Genomic DNA, 18,991 nt, shown 5'->3' on the forward strand with positions numbered 1-18,991 from the left:
TGGCACATATCCTTGGCTGCCACTGCACCCAGAGTTCTGGAGTGTAGGGCTTCAGGGTGTCTCAGGCTACTCTGCATCAACAGGCTAATGCATCCCCACACTCTACTCACCTTGGACCTTTCCTCCTCTCTTTTCAGGGCTCAGAGAGGAAACAAGGTAACTGAAGCCCTGTGGACCATTATCCTAGTCAGATCTTTCCTCTTCCACAGGGAAAAGCTTTTACTTATGTTTAAGTCCACTGAGTGTTTTAGAACATAGGCTGTATTACATATTGTTAGTGATATGCAGTCTAACAAAAACACAAAGAAATCTTTACCTATTTATTCAGTGGTCTTATTGTTGGTAGTAATATTGATTTTTATTACATTATATTGATATTATTTTAAAATTATTACATATATTATACTTAAAAATAAGTAATTGTGTTATTGTTTTAATTAGGTTAATGATAATGTTAAGAACCATAATTTTCACCATAAGAGAAAGAAGATACAAGTATAAAATTTTTTAAAAGTTAGTGCATTACTTTTGATTAAATTTTAATTTGATATATAAATATGAACTCATGTTTTAAAATATTTAAAAATTTTAAATGCTTAAAAAATTTTAAATGTTAATATATCATGGCTCTGTCCACTGAAAAGACACTGTAACAATGAAAACCCAGTAACAATGAGAATGTTAGCACCCAAACTCTGAACATGACTTCTTACTAAAAGGAAACTGATTTTTGGAGAGTTCATTGGTTGTGAGTATGGGTGGCAAATGACAAACTGAATCTAGGTCATCTTATGCTGGAAAGCAAAGAAGCTGTCCACCAACCAAAAGTGAACAATTTGACTATCAAAAAGAAAAATGATAGCCAATAATTGAAACATATTAATTAAATATATGTCCCTGAATTTATAATAATACTCAAAGAGAAAGTCAAAGCAATTAACACAATTTATTTGTTGCTATTGAAGGTAATCTATCAACTCCTTGTTCTGAAAATTTGCAATTAAAGGGCAAGAAGTATGTCGATCTGCCTCTCCTAAGAAAATTCTATTTGTATGTTATAACATAGCTCTAGTTGGTAAAGAGAAACTTTTCTTAATAAAGTATTGTAGAATAAATGTTGAAGTAATAATAGAATTAGAAAAATCACCATTTTACAATGTCTAATGTTAATAATTGGCTTAGGTAGTAAATATGGATGGATGGTAAAATGAAGAAGTAAAACATTAATGATGAACTGGCTATTTTGAGAGACCCAAAAGGTCACACTTCAAATTTATAACAAGGAATCAGATAGGCAGTTACCACATTTTTCCACTGATCAATCAGTATTGTTAAAAGCAAGGCAAATAGATATTAGGTAATTTCTGGTGTGATGTAATATAAAGTACATAGGACCTCCTATAAACCTATAAAGTACCTACACCAAAAATATTAGCCCTGAATCTAATTAAGCCTTCATATCTAATTTCTGGGTTATATTAATAGAATCAGAGGAAATGAGAAAAAAGTTGAAAAAGTTAGCAAAATCCAGAATGTTATGTGACAACTGATTCCTCTAAGAAAAAAAAAGCTGAGGTACTAATACTAACATCAGACAGAATAGACTCCAAAACAAAGGCTATAGCAAGAGACAAAGAAGGACACAACATAATGATAAAGGGAGTAATCTAACAGAAGGATATAACCCTCGTCAACATTTATGCATCCAACATAAGAGCACCTAAAAATATAAAGCAAATCCTAATGGGCATAAAGAGAGAGATTGACAATAATATAGTTGTAGTAAGGGATTTTAACAACCCATGGACATCAATGGATTGACCTTCCAGACAGAAGATCAACAAAAAAACAGGGCCTTAAATGAAACACTAGCTCAAATGGGTTTAATTGATATCTTCAGAGCATTTTGCCCCAAAACAACAGAATATATTTTCAAGTGTACATGGAAAATAACCAATATCTTCTCAGACAATAATGCTATAAAATTAGAAATAAATCACAGGAAAAGTAATTCCTAAAAAACACTCAAACACATGGAGGCTATATAACATGTTATTAAACAATAAATTGGTTAACAAAGAGATCAAGGAAGAAATCAAAAGCTACATGGAAACAATTGAAAATGAACACACAACAACCCAATATCCATGGAACACAGCAAAAGCAGTTCCTAGAAGAAAATTCATTGCATTACAGGCCTACTTCAAGAAGCGAGAACAGCCTGACCAGGCGGTGACTCAGTGGATAGAGCATTGGACTGGATGTGGAGGACCTGGATTTGAGACTCTGAGGTCGCCAGCTTGAGCATGGGCTCATGTGGTTTGAGCAAAGCTCACCAGCTTGAGCCCAAGGTCACTGGCTCGAGCAAGGGGTCACTCGGTCTGCTGAAGCCCACCAGTCAAGGCACATATGAGAAATCAATCGATGAACAACTAAGGAGCCGCAATGAAGAATTGATGTTTCTCATCTCTCTCCCTTCCTGTCTGTCTGTCCCTATCTGTCCCTCTCTCTGACTCTCTCTGTCTCTGCCACACAAAAAAAGACTTTAAATGCACTCAAATAATAAAAAAAAATGTTGTTTTAAAAAAAAAAAGCAAGAACAATCTCAAATAAATAATCTAACTCTATACCTAAAGAACTAGAAAAAGAACATCAAAGCCCAGAGTAAATAGAAGGAAGGAAATAAAAAAGAATAGAGCAGAAATAAATGAAACAGAGACTAAAAAAAATACAAAATATCAATGAAACCAAGAGGTAGTTCTTTGAAAAGATAAACAAGATTGACAAACCTTTAACCAGACTCATCAAGAAAACGAGAGCCCAAATAAATAAAATCAGAAATGAAAGAAGTGACAACTGACACCACAGAAATACAAAGAATTATAAGAATATACTATGCCAACAAATTGGACAACTTGGACTAAACTTCTAGAAACAATCTTCCAAAACTGAATCAGGAAGGATCAGAAAACCTGAGTAGAGCAATTACAACTAATGAAATTGAAGCAGTAATAAACAAACAAACAAACAAAAAATTCCTAGCAAACAAGAGTCCTAAACTTGATGTCTTCACAGGTGAATTTTACCAAACATTCAAAGAAGAACTAGAGGAGGGAAAAGTTTCAAGCACTTTTTAGGAGGTCAACATTATTTTAAATCCAAAACCAGATAAAGACACTACAAAGAAAGAAAATATTAGGCCAATATCTCCGATAAACATAGATACTAAAATCCTCAACAAAATATTAGCAATACAACAAAATATATTCAGCAATGCATTTAAAAAGTCATATATCAGGATCAAGTGAGATTTATTCCAGGGATACTAGGTTGGTTCAGTATTTGTAAATCAATCAATGTGATATATCACATAAACAAAATGAAGAACAAAAATCACACAATCATATCAATAGATGCAGAAAATGCATTTGATAAAATCCAGCACCCATTTATGATAAAAACTCTCAGTAAAGTGAGAATAGAGGGAGTATACCTTAATGTAAGCCTTGGCTGGGTAACTCTGCTGCTTAGAACATTGTCCTAATATGCCAAAGTTGCGTGTTCCACCCCTGGTCAGGGCACATACAAGAATCAACAAATAAATGCATAAATAAATGGAGCAACAAATTGATGTTTCTCTCTCTCTCCCTCCCTCCCTTTCTCTCTCTCTAAAAAAATTAATTAATAAATTTAAAATTTTTATACATCAACATAATAAAGGCCATATATAACAAATCTACAGCCAACATCATACTCAATGGGTAAAAACTAAGAGTGTTATTCCTAATATCAGGAACAAGACAGGGATGTCTGCTTCCACCACATTTATTCTACTTAGGACTAGAAATACTTGGCATAGCAATCAAACAAGAGGAAAGAAATAAAAGGCATTCAACTTGGAAAAGAGGAAGCAAAACTGTCATTTTTTTTTTTCAGGTATGATACTGTATATAGAAAATCCTACAGACTACACCAAAAAGCTACTAGAATTGATGAATGAATTCAGTAAAGTAGCAGGATACGAAATTAATATTCAGAAACGATGGCATTTTTATACACCAATAATGAACTAATAGAAAGAGAAAATAAGAGAACAATCTTATTTACTATTGTAGAAATAAAAGATACCTAGGAATAAATTTACCAAGGAGGTAAAAGACCTATATTTGGCAAACAATAGAAGACTGCAGAAAGACATTGAAGAAGACACAAATAAGTGGAAACAATTTTTGTGTTCATGAATTGGAAGAGTTAACATCATTAAAATGTCCACGCTATCCAAAGCAATCTATAGATTCATTGTAATTCTTATTAAAATACCAATGGCATAATTTATAAATCTAGAACAAATATTTCAAAAATTTATATGGAACCACAAAAGACCCTGAATAGCCTCAGCAATCTTGATAAAGAAGAACAAGTTAGTATCACATTACCTGTTATCAAACTATACTTCAAGGCCATTGTAATAAAAACAGCCTGGTACTGACATAAGAACAGGCATATAGATCAATGGAACAGAATAGAGAGCCCAGAAATAAATCCACATCTTTATGGTTAATTAATACTTAACAAAGAAGCCAAGAACATAAGATGGAATGAAGACAGTTTCTTTAATCAATGGCATTGGGAAAATTGGACAAGTACATGCAAAAGAAAATGAAACTAGACCACCAACTTACATCATAAATAAGAATAGATTCAAAATGAATAAAAGACTTAAATGTAAGTCACGGATCCATAAAAATCCTAGAAGAAGGCATAGGTGATAAAATCTCAGACATCTTTCAGTAATATTTTTGCCAATATATCTCCTCGGGCAAGAGAAACAAAGGAAAAATAAACAAATGAGACTACATCAAATAAAAAGCTTTTGCATAGCAAAAGAAACTGTCAACAAAATGAAAAGGCATCTCAGTGCATGGGAGAACATAGTTGTCAATGATATATCTGATAAGGGGTTAATTTCCAAAATATATAAAAAAGTTAAAAACTCAACAGCAAGAAGAAGACAAACAACCTAATTTAAAAATGGGCTTAAGACCTGAATAGACACTTCTCCATAGAGGACATACAGATGGCCAATAGATATATGAAAAGATGCTCAACATCACTAATCATCAGAGAGATACAAATTAAAACCACAATGACATATCACCTGATGCCTGTCAGAATGCCTATCATCAATAAATCAACAAAGAAGGGCTGGCAGGGATGTGGAAAAGGAACCCTTATGCACTGTCTGTGGGAATGCAGACTAATGCAGCTGCTGTGGAAAACAGTATGGAGTTCCTCAAAAAATTAAAAGTGGAACCACCTTTGACCTAGCTATACCATTCTGAGACTATATCCAAAGAAACCCGAAACACTAATTCAAAAGAATACATGCACCTGTATATTCACTGCAGCATTATTTACAATAGCCAAGATTTGAAAGTAGCCCAAGTGTCTATCCGTAGCTGAGTGGGTAAAAAAGTGGTGGTACATTTACACAATGGAATAGTACAATGGCTGTAAAAAAAGAAAAGCTTACCTTTTGTGACAGCGTGGTTGGACCTGGAAATTATTATGCTAAATGAAATAAGCCAGTCAGAGAAAGACAAGTACCATATGATCTCATTTATATGTAGAATCTAATCAACAAAATAATTCAACAAACAAAATAGGAACAGAATCACAGATACATAGGACAGACTAATAGTTGTCAGAGGGGAGGAGAGTTGGGAGGCTGGGTGAAAAAAGGTGAGGGCATTAAGCAAACACACACACACATATGACACATAGACACGAACATCTATCTATATATATACTGCGCACAAAAATTAGGGGATATTTCAAAATAAATATGAAGTGATAAAATATATATGACAGTCAGAAGAGAAGAAGAAAAGGGGGGTTGAGGGAGGTGGAAGTGGGTAAATGGGGAGAGAGACTTCACTTTGGATGGTGAGTTAATGGTGTACTATGTAGATGATGAAGTTTTGAGTTGTATACTTGAAACTTGTATGGTTTTATTAAGCAATGTCACCCCAATAAATTTAATAAAATAAAGAAAATTTTAAAAAAGTACTGCTTGAGAAATGAGTGATAGGACAGATGAATGTATCAGATACTTAAGAGACATATCAACCTCCACAAGAGCAGCAACAAGATTTCCTTAGTTGTCTAGATGTTGAATTTGCATAGGAATTCATAGCAAAAGAGTACAGTTGGTTTGTTGGTTGATATAGTGCTTCCACTAACTTCTTGTGAAGAATGTAGTTGGTGATTCCTGCACCCCTTCTCAAATTCTCTATCCTCCCCTTCCCACCTTCATCAAAATCCAGACGGACAAGTTTATGAAACTAATAGCAAGTAGAGGGACATAAACAGACAGAAATAGTTTTTAGTTCAAATAAAGCTTATCTGAGGCAGTCATGGAATCTGGGGTTGGGGGGAGGTCACAGAGTCAAATGATAAAATAAATGCATAATTTTTGTGACCAATGATAACAGTTCTAGTTACATATGCTGAGATAAAGTAATCAAATCTCACTCTCAGTGACGGAAAGCTTGCTGCACGGTGCACGACTGCGCTGCGGGGTTCTAAACAGAAATTTCTCTGAGCTGTGTGTGGGGTATGAACAGCTGATTAGAGCGCTCTAAGTATCAGATATAAGTAGCTCTAATGGGAATATTCCCAAAATACAAACCCAATTTAATGAGCTCCCTCTGTTTAAAATTCAAAACACATTTATATATATGTACATGAGTGTGTGTGTTTCATTTAACTTATATACTGTCAGAATAATGGACTTCTTTAAAAAAAATTAATTTGATTAATGACTTAGTGAATCATGGCATAGATCCTGAACAATTCCAAGTTAGTGGCAGAGATTAAATATCCTTAAAAAATATTAGGATATAAAATAAATTTATGTAATAGACCATAAATTGTTTCCACTTGTGGCCGGGGGGTGGGGGGGTAGGGTGGGCGGGGGGAGAGGGTAACAGAGTCCTTTGAGAATCCTATGACTATTCAGGATTCTTTTCAGAGAGAAATGTAAATGTGTAAAAACTCAGTCCACAGTTTCAGAGGGTCATGCCATCTCCCTCACTGTGGCAGGCTGTATCTTCCAAAGATGGTCACAATGATAGCTTCCAGGGCACATGATTGCTTATCAAGGGGTGGAGCCAGTGGTGGGATTCAGCTGGCTCTGACCGGTTTGGCAGAATACCTAATAGATTGTTGAGTTTGGCAAACCCATTGTTAAAACGGCACTTGTAATCAGTGTTCTCTCTAAGGTGGGTGCCAGGGCAGCTGCCCAATGTGGAAATCACAAGTTGACATTCCTTATTCTTTTTTAATGTTCATCTGCTCAACAGTGCATTCTAAGCACCTGTAGTAATGTTCATTCTGTCCATAGGTGAAAAAAATTGCAAGTGAGGACACCAATCAAGAAGCAATATGGAAATATTTTAAATAACAGTTTTATTGTTCTTTGTCAGGTATTATTCAATATTTTTTCATTACTATTTAAAAATTCTTATAACATAATCTAGTTTTGTGTACCTCTTTTAATTGTTCTTATTTAAGTATTAAACACATGAAATAATAAACTATCTTTTGGGATAGCATTTTTTTATACTTAAAAAGGTCATTAGGACAGAAAACCGGTTGTTAAATTATTTGAATCCCACCACTGGATAGAGCCTAATTTTTCTCCCCTCGCTTCTGGGAAGTGATTTGCTGAAACAAAAGAATGCAGTAGAAGGATCATTCTGGGACTTCCAAGGTTAGATCATAAGAAGTCTTGACGCATTCACCTGGAACTTTTGGAATACTCACTCTTGGGACAGGCCTTGTGAGTCACACCATCTCTGAGCATAGCCACCATGCGGTGAGGGTCACAAATGACAAACAGATGTGAGTCAGGTTAACACATTCAACTCATAGTCAGCACCTAGTACCAATCGCTAAAGGTGTCAGGGACACTTAGCCCAATTGAACCATCGGGTGATTCAGCTCCAGCCAACATCTGACTGCAGCTGTATAAGAGACTCCATGAGAGAACTGCCCACCTGAGCCCATTTGATCTGATGTATAGAACCATGAGTGATAATAACAAATTGTTTTAACTCACTAAGTTTTGGGGTGATTTTTTACATAGCAATAGATAACTGTAACACCTACCTACCCCTGTTGAGAACCAGGGCTCTTAATGATTTATTGAGAAAAGGAAATAAAGTTAATAGATTATAGTTAAAAATTCTTAGGCCCACTAATTTACTAGTTTCAGAGGGTCGTGCCACCTCTCCCACTGTGGCAGTCTGCATCTTCCAAAGATGGTCCCAATGATATTTGTATATTTGTATACTCTATACAAATCACTAAGTTTTTACAGCATTTATGTGTTATCTGATTTGAGGAGTTTGATTTTATTTCATTTACAAATCAATTAATATCACTGGCTATTTAAAAAGGGTTTTGCTAGTACAACCAGTAATTCTTGTATAATATCTGGTATCATTCTATGCTGGATTTGAATGATTCTCTCATTGAATATTGCAGAATGCAGCATTATCACTCTTTCCCTCTCTTTTCTCCTCCCCTCTCTTTTCCCCCTTTCCCTCCTGCTTTTCTCTCTCCCCTTCCCACACTGTTCATACGCATACATAAACCATGTACATCACTACATTCTCACATGATATGTTGTCAATGTATCATACTCTAATATCCCCAACCAACTTCCTAATGTTGACTGCCATGATTTTAATAGCAGATAATAGTGTGAGGAAAAACATTTTGAAAATAATTATTTCTTAGTCTTTGTCCCAGAAATCCAACTTTTAGATATTTTTCCTTAAAAATGAATAATTTAGATAAAAATTTAGTTATAAAGATGTCTATCACAATATTACTTATAATAGGGGAAATGAGAAACAAATGCACATTAATAAGAATACATTAAATAATATATTCTTATGTTAAAGAATACTATGCAACAAAATGAGATAACACTATTTATATTAACATGGAAAGATGTTCAAGATATACTTCTAAATAAAAAAAAGGAGAAGGCTAACTGCTAGGTATAATAAAATATTTTAATAAACAACAATAAAGCACATATGTATGTGTATAGAAAAATTCTAGAATTGCATACTATGCTGTTAACAGAGGATACCTCTGGTTGGTGGGACTATAGGCTTTTACCTTCTACTTTCAACATTTTTATATTTTATTGATTACTTTTATAATACTGAAAAATTTAAAAATAATATATTTTATTTAAATGGTATATGAAAAGAATTATAAATAAAATACTGTAGATAGAAGATTCTTACTTATTAATTCTAAAATATTTTTTACTTCTGTATATAAAGAGAAAATGGGCAATTGTTCCATGTATTCATCTATAAAACTCACTCTTTCAAGAAATTCTGTCCTACTTACTGTGCCTAAATTCTCCTCAGCACTATGCTTCCTATCATTCGTGCTGTTGGACTTTTGCTATTGTATCTATTATTTTTCAGAGTCCTAAACAGTTTTTATTTGTATATTCTATATCATCAACTATATCACAAATTCCTTAGTTGTTGTCTTTTCTTTAATTTATACAGTCTTCTATGATCAATAAATGCTAAATACTTTGTTAGTTGAGGGGCTAATACAGGGGTCATCAAACTATGGCATGTGGGTCAAATTCTGACCAACTACTTATTTTTGTATAGCCCATGAGCTCAGAATAGCTTTTACACCTTTAAATGACTGAAAAAGTAAAAATAAAAAGAATAACATTATGTGACACATGGAAATTGTGTGAAATTTAAATTTCACTGTCCTTATCCATAATTTTACTGAAACAGAGATACACTCGTTTGTTTATATATTGGTAAGGCTGCTTCCATGCTACAACATCAGAGTTGTAACAAAGACTGTACAGCCCACAAAGCCCACAATATTTATTACCTGGTTCTTTACAGAAAATGTTTGTCAGCCGCGGGGTTAACATAATGTGCATAAGTATTATCAGAAAGGTTCTTTTAAAAAACATCTGTTCTTGGTGAATGCCTTTAAGAGTACGGTAGATTGCATCACTGTTCTCAGTGCTTCTCTTGCTTGTGTAATAGAATTATACATCCAGTATTCTTGTATACTTGACATTGCAATGTCTTCTGGTAAAGCAGACACAGAACACACCTCTGCTTCAATGTCCTTAGCCTAGGTCATGATCTGCTTTGGCCAATGGAATAATAGATGTGATGTGAGTGAGGCTTTACCTGTGCACGCAGAGTTTGGCCTGGCTTCTTGAGTGTTGTGATCTACCATGAGGTAGCAGCCATCTGTCTAAATAACCACTGTCCCTAGAATGAGAAACATACAGAATACACCTGAACTTGAATCAGAGTCAACACAGCCAGGGCACAGCCTTTGGATGAAAAATGAATGTTTGCTGTTGGGAGTCATTGAGGTTTCTGGACTATCTGTTATACACAACTCTGACTAATACTCATAGTGATGCTTGAGGGGCCACATGTGAGTCAGTACAGGTGGTGCCTGCCAGTCTTTTCCACTTTGTCTTCTCTTTGCTGTTAAGAAATGATATAGGCAGATACCTGAGACTATGTTAATACTCTATTCCTCATTAAACTCTCACCCATTAGTTTTTTTTTTTTGGTTTTTTTTTTTTTTTGTATTTTTCTGAAGCTGGAAACAGGGAGAGACAGCCAGACAGACTCCCGCATGCGCCTGACCGGGATCCACCCGGCACGCCCACCAGGGGCGACGCTCTGCCCACCAGGGGGCGATGCTCTGCCCCTCCGGGGGCATCGCTCTGCCGCGACCAGAGCCACTCTAGCACCTGGGGCAGAGGCCAAGGAGCCATCCCCAGCGCCCAGGCCATCTTTGCTCCAATGGAGCCTTGGCTGCGGGAGGGGAAGAGAGAAACAGAGAGGAAGGAGGGAGGGGGTGGAGAAGCAAATGGGCGCTTCTCCTATGTGCCCTGGCCAGGAATCGAACCCGGGTCCCCCGCACGCCAGGCTGACGCTCTGGGCCCCACCCATTAGTTTTAGCACCTATTGATGATTCTTGGCTAACTGGTGATTTTCTAATTCCGTTATTCCTTCTACATTTATTAGTTGACATTCTATTGTAAGAGTTTTTCCTTCCCTCTCTTCCTCCATTTCTCCCTCCCTTCCTTTCTTATTTCTTTATTATTAATATAGACTTATTATTTTATTCAGTGGGATATAATGTTAATGTTATTATTTGATTTTAATGTTCAAATTTTACTAGATGTAGCCAGCAAGAGCTTCTTCAAGTAGGCTCTGTGTTCTCTGACACCATCCCCAGGTAATCCTTATAGTTCTGTTGCACAGCAGTGTGCAAGAACTAGTGCTCTAATGCATGTAAACCATAATTTAGTTTATACTACATTTTTCAGAGCACATATTTTTATCTAAAGAGACAAACAATTGCCTCATATCTTAATTTACTGGATACCAGAAAATTTATCAAGATAAACCTACAATATCTGAAAAAAAGTACTAGATATCAGATGTCAGTGATGGATGTCCAAGATAGGAAATGGGTTCCATAATGTAAAATAACTATTGATTACAAAACCAGGTCAACTTAGATTTAGGTCTAGATATAATTATGATTTCAATTAAAAAATAAAGTTAAAGTTTACTTTATTTTTAAAATTTATTTTTCAATTACAGTTGTCATTCAATATTATTTTATATTAGTTTTAGATGTACAGCATACTGGTTAGACAGTACAAAAATCATACAATTTACAAAGTGACCTTCCTGATATTTTAAATAACCACTTGGTACCATACATAGCTATTACAATATTACAATAAATATATTGGAATTTTTATTTTAAAATTGCATTTCTCTGACTCTGTTTCACACACACATTTTTCTTTGAGGGAAGAGGTGCAGGGAACTTATGAGTTTTCACAATGAAATAGAAAAATTATCTATTTCAAATCTGTTGTTTGGCTATCTTTAATAATAGATAACTTCAGAGAAGAAACAAAATTACTTCAGTGAAACTAACTGTGCTGTTAAATAACTAATATCACATTTAGATATTAAATGTGAAAAAGCATTTTCCCATATAAAATTTTGGTTTAAATGTTTTAATTCTTTTTTTTAAATTTATTTTTCTTAAGGGAGAAGCAGAGAGCAGAGTGACAGACTCCTGCATGCACCCCAACTGGGATCACCTGGCAAGCCCCCTACCTGGTGATGCTCTGCCATCTGGGACCCTTGCTCTGTTGCTTGGCAACTGAGCTATTTTAGCTCCTGAGGCAAGACCATGGAGCCATCCTCAGTGCCTGGGGCCAGCTTTGCTTGAACTATTAGAACCATGGCTGTGGGAGAGGAAGAGAGAGAGAGAGAAGGGGGAGAGGGTGGGGAAGAGAAGCACATGGTCACTTCTCCTGTGTGTGCCCTGACTGGGAATCAAATTGGGAGGTCCATACATGATGCTGACACTCTACCACTGAGCAAACTGGCAAGGTCCAAAAAATAAGAGGCCCTGGCACATGGACATCCTGGGTTCAATCCTTGGTCAGGGCATGCATGAGAAGAGACCATCTGCTTTTCTCCTCCACCTTCTCCCTTTTTGTCTGTCTTCCCCTCTCATAACCAGTGGCTTCATTGGTTCGAGGGTTGGCCTCAGGCACTTCAGATAGCTTGGTTGATTCAAGCATTGGCCCCAAATGGAGGTTGCCAGATGGATCCCAGCCAGGGCATATGTAGGAGTCTATCTTGCTATCTCCCCTTTTCTCACTTAAAAAAAATGTTTCAAGGAACTAACATTTATATCTTGTGGAAGAATTTTTTTATTCTATCTACAGATGATCAGCAGTATATATACTGAAACTTCAAGTGTATAACTTTGTATTACTAAAAAGAAATACAATATACCAGGGGCTGGGAAACTTTTTGACTGAGAGAGCCATGAATGCCACATATTTTAAAATGTAATTCTGTGAGAGCCATACTACGACCCATGTATGTTATGCATTATTCAATAAAAATTTGGTGTTGTCAAGGAGGACAGCTGTGATTGGCTCCAGCCACCCACAACCATGAACTTGAGTGGTAAGAAATGAATGGATTGTAATTCATGAGAATGTTTTATATTTTTAACGTTATTTTTTTTTATTGAAGATTTGTCTGCAAGCCAGATGCCGCCATCAAAAGAGCCACATCTGGCTCACAAGCCATAGGTTCCCGACCCCTGCAATATACCTTCTTTTTCAGATAACAGCCCCTTTTCTCCCTTAAAGATCACTAAAATAAATTAAAATAAAATTCCCCATGAAAGTAAGAATTATAATTCTTATTATTAACAATAATAGTTATGATCACTATTATTTTTGAGTATGCACCAGGAATTTTACATATCATCTCTTGTTTTACAAATAAACAAAGTACAGAAAAATGATATATCAATAACTTGTTCAAAGTCACGTAGCTAGGAAATTGGACTTAAGCCCAGTCAGGATAGACCAGGTTATGTTCAGTAACAAAGAACCCCCAAATCTCAGCGGCTTATAATTGTAAAGGTGTGGCTCATGCCACCCATTCACTGTGGATTTGCTGTGACTCTACTTCATTCTCTTCATTCTTGAACCCAAGCTGACAGTGAAGCCTCTTTTTGGAATATTACCTGGAGTTATATTAGAGGGGAAAAAAGAGCATGATGAACCACATACTGGTTTTAAAAAAAGGGACAAGATGGCTGCAGTGCAACCAACTCTAATGTTAAACAACTATGTCACTTTTGGGAATTGAACATTGGTAGTTTGAATGTTGACAGCCAGAACAAGTTATGGACAAACTCAATGTCAGTGAGGTGGAAAAGTATAATCTTTCCACTGGGAGGGGCAGCAAATATTTGTGAACACTAACCAACCTACTACCAACTGGTGTGTGGATGACATAATTTAACCTTAAGCCAGTGTAATGGTGTCCTGGTCTCAGTGACTGGTAATACATTGGACCAATCAGAGTGAAGCAAAGATTGTTGTTTGATGGTTGCAAGAAGAATAGAGCTTGCTCCTTATCTAATATGGAACTGCTGTAGCCATTTTTCTGCCACAATGAAAGAAGTATGACAAAAGCCAATTCATGTATCAAGGAGATGTAGAGTCCCAGTACTGAGGACCCCATGAGTCTCCAGAACAGCTCACCTCAAGGGTGGGAAAACTTCTGAACTTTTCAATGATATATCCCAATAAATTCTCTTAGGTTAAATTAGTTTGACAAAGATTTTTTTATGACTTTTATTTTTAACTAATAATATTAAAATCTAAGACCTAGCAAAGTCCTAAACTGTCTTGGAAATGACCTGTATGCATGCATGTATGTATGTATAATATACTTAATTTTGTGTAAAAACAATGCAGCAACATAATCATACTATCCTAAAACATCAACTATTATCAGGATTGCATATGTTCTTGGAGTCCCCTGCAATGTGCATTTATTTTTACATATGTTATATCAAAGCATACAAATAATTTTTATCCTGAATTTCTTCATTTAAATGTGCATTTAAATTCTTTCCCAACATCATTATATAATAATCATAAAGATCATGAGAATAGCTGTAACATATTCCAACAATCAGCTTTAATACAGTGTAGATAAAATATTTTCTAATTTTGAACATTTAGATTGTTTTCAGTTTTTTACTTTATAGATAACAGTGTCATGCATGTATAAATATGCATACAAGGAGAAGATGGGGAGGGTGCACACAATATCTGAAACCATTGGTGCTTTTGTTTAGGCCTCTGTGCCCTCTGGACCACAAGGTGACGAAACACAGAATTCAGCAGGCGTTCGGCTCTGCCTACTGCATGTTTCTGTCCTAGACACTCATGCATGCAAATATGATATTATTTTTTGTGCTAGGTTAAAAATGGCATAAACATTTTAAAATTTTTGCTAGAATAAAGAATTCTGGTTTGGAATAATATTTGGAATAATTGATTAAAATTCAGAAGATGATAACTTCCTTTTTTAAAAATTGCTTTTTCTTTTTTTTCAAGTGAGAGGAGGGGAGATAGAGAGACAGACTCCTACATGTGCCTCAACCGGGATCCACCTGGCAACCCCCATCTGGGGCTGATCCTTTGCCTATCTGGGGTCATGCTTACAACCGAGCTATTTTTAGCACCTAGGTGAAGGCTTCATGGGGCCATCCTCAGTGCCCAGGGCCAATGCACTTGAACCATGGCTCTGGGAGGAGAAGAGAGAGAGAGAGAGAGAGAGAGAGAGAGAGAGAGAAGGGGAAGAGTGGAGAAGTAGATCATTGCTTCTCTTGTGTGCCCTGACCAGAAATCGAACCCAGGACATCCACACTTCATGCCAATGTTCTACCACTGAGCCAACCAGCCAGGGCTAAAAGTAACTTCTAAATAGAAACTAGTATCACAGGGAGACTTATAAACATGTTAGGAATAATAAGTAAGAGCAAATGCTACTGATATGTATCAATAAAGATTATATAGGCAAAAAATTAATTTTTGATACTGAGGCCTGCCACTGACATTAACTGTTGATGTAAATCTGTTTGGCCATTGAGGAGATTATGCTGGAAAGGGGCAGTTCTTTATTGTCTTAGAGTCTATTTACTGCCCCACAGGGGTCAGTTGGCTCTCCTGGCCTGGCCTGTTCACTGGCCTCTGATGGCTATTTGTCTCTGGCCTCACATCCCCCTGTACCTTCACAGCTTGAGCTAATATTTTCCTTGCTGCCTTGATATTTATTTAGATTTATATCTATTTGTTATAAATAATTAAAAGGAGCTAACGTGGTTATTCAAGAGCAGTGTCCAGGCAGTTCTCCAAACTTATTTCTTCTTCTCTGTCTCATTTTAGAACTAACTGTAAGACCAGGAGCCCCTTGATTGAATGGTTAATTTTTGGGCCCTGTTAATCTTGGTCTGGAGGGGGTTACATTGCTACAGCTGTTGATCCTGATACCTGTTTCTCAGTCCAGGACTGAAACACAATTTCTTGACAACCACATTAGCAAAAATATTTAACCTGCACCTACAGAGACATTGAAAACAGAACCAGGTTGTTTAATGGGTCTTAGGGAATCCTTCCTGGCAAAGTGTGGGCTGGCTCAAGACAAAGTAGTTTTATTGTAGTAGAGCCATATGGGTTTGTATTAGTAACTTCTGAGCAGAGAACAAAAATAAATCTAGATCTTCAAAATATCTAGCAAATCAATTTTCCTGATAGGGAAGTTGGTTAAGAGAGGCTTACAGGGAGAGGTGATACAGCATCTCCTCAGAAATAATGTATCAGTTAACCTAGAAGTGAGGAGGTCTGTAGCTCACAGGAAATAGGAGAAAGAATGAGAATTACTAGCAAAAATTAGGCCCTGGAAGACAGTCAGACAAAATGCCATTGCTTTTTCCAAAACCAGACAAAGACAATATGAAGAAAGAAAACTATAGGTTGCCTGACCAGGCGGTGGCACAGTGGATAGAGCATTGGACTGGGATGCGGAAGGACCCAGGTTCGAGACCCCAAGGTCGCCAGCTTGAGTGCGGGCTCATCTGGTTTGAGCAAGGATCACCAGCTTGGACCCAAGGTCGCTGGCTCCAGCAAGGGGTTACTCTGTCTGCTGAAGGCCCGCGGTCAAAGCACATATGAGGAAGCAATCAATGAACAACTAAGAAGTCGCAACGCGCAATGAAAAACTAATGATTGATGCTTCTCATCTCTCTCCATTCCTGTCTGTCTGTCCCTGTCTATCCCTCTCTCTGACTCACTCTCTGTCTCTGTAAAAAATAAATAAATAAATAAATAAATAAATAAATAAATAAATAAATAAATAAATAAAATTTGAAAGAAAACTATAGGCCAATATCCCTGATGAATTTAGATGCTAAAATTCTCAACAAAATATTAGCAAACCATATCCAGCAATACATGAAAAAAATCATACATCATGATCAAGTGGGATTTATTCTGGGGAGGCAAGGCTGGTACAATATTTGTAAATCAATCAATGTGATTCATCACATAAACAAAAGGAAGGAGAAAAATCACATGATGATATCAATAGATGCAAAAAGAGCATTTGATAAAATCCAGCACCCATTTATGATCAAAACTCTCAGCAAAGTGGGAATACAGGGAACGTACCTCAACATGATAAAGGCCATCTATGAGAAACCCACAGCCAACATCATACTCAATGGGTAAAAATTAAAAGCAATCCCCTTAAGATCAGGAACAAGGCAGGGGTGCCCCCTTTCACCACTCTTATTCAACATAGTCCTGGATGTCCTAGCCACAGCAATCAGACAAGAAGAAATAAAAGGCATCCAAATTGGAAAAGAAGAAGTAAAACTATCATTATTTGCTGATGATATGATACTGTACATAGAAAACCCTAAAGTCTCAGTAAAAAAACTACTGGACCTGATAAATGAATTCAGCAAGGTGGCAGGATATAAATTTAATATTCAGAAATCAGAGGCATTTTTATACACCAACAATGAACAGTCTGAAAGAGAAATTAAGAAAACAATCCCCTTCACTATTGCAATAAAATAAATAAAGTACCTAGGAGTAAATTTAACCAAGGAGGTTAAAAACTTGTACTCAGAAAATTATAAAACATTGATAAAAGCAATCAAGGAAGATACAAACAAGTGGAAGCTTATACCGTGTTCATGGATAGGAAGAATAAATATTATTAAAATATCTATATTACCCAAAGCAATTTATAAATTCAATGCAATTCCTATTAAAATACCAATGACATACTTCAAAGATATATAACAAATATTCCAAAAATTTATATGGAACCAAAAAAGAACACTAATAACCTCAGCAATCTTGAAAAAGAACAAAGTGGGTGGTATCACACTCCCTGATATCAAGTTATACTACAAGGCTATTGTACTCAAAACAGCTTGGTACTGGCATAAGAACAGGCATACAGATCAATGGGACAGAACAGAGAACCCAGAAATAAACCTACACCTTTATGGACAATTGGTATTTGACAAAGGAGGTAAGGGTATACAATGGAGTAAAGACAATTTCTTTAATAAATGGTGTTGGGAAATTGGACAGCTACCTGCAAAAAAAATGAAACTAGACCACCAACTTACACCATTCATAAAAATAAACTCAAAATAGATAAAAGACTTAAATGTAAGTTGTGAAACCATAAGCATCTTAGAAGAAAACATAGGCGGTAAGCTCTCCGACATCTCTTGCAGCAATATATTTGCTGGTTTATCTCCACAGGCAAGTGCAATAAAGAACAGGATGAACAAATGGGACTATATCAAACTAAAAAAGTTTTGCACAGCTAAAGACAATATGAGCAAAATAAAGAGGCAAACCACACAATGGGAGAACATATTCGCCAATACGTCTGATAAGGGGTTAATAACCAAAATTTATAAAGAACTTGTAAAATTCAACACCAGGAAGATAAAAAATCCAATAAAAAAACGGGCAAAGAATGAATAGACACTTCTCCAAAGAGGACATACAGATGGCCAATAGGCAGATGAAAAAGTGTTCAACATCACTAAACATTAGAGAAATGCAAATTAAAATTACAATGAGATGTTACCTCAAACCAGTCAGAAAGGCGCTCATCAACAAAACAACACGTAATAAGTGCTGATGAGGATGTGGAGAAAGGGAACCCTCCTGCACTGCTGGTGGGAATGCAGACTGGTGCAGCCACTGTGGAATACGGTATGGAGATTCCTCAAAAAATTAAAAATGGAACTGCCTTTTGACCCAGCCATCCCACTTTTAGGACAATATCCCAAGAACATCACATCACTGATTCAAAAAAAGAAATGCACCCCCATGTTTATGGCAGCATTGTTTACAATAGCCACGATCTGGAAACAGCCCAAGTGTCCATCAGTGAACAAGTGGATTAAAAAGCAGTGGTCATTATATACAATGGAGTACTACGGGGCCATAAAA

This window comes from Saccopteryx leptura, chromosome 7 (assembly GCF_036850995.1).
Source record: "Saccopteryx leptura isolate mSacLep1 chromosome 7, mSacLep1_pri_phased_curated, whole genome shotgun sequence".
Taxonomy (NCBI): domain Eukaryota; kingdom Metazoa; phylum Chordata; class Mammalia; order Chiroptera; family Emballonuridae; genus Saccopteryx; species Saccopteryx leptura.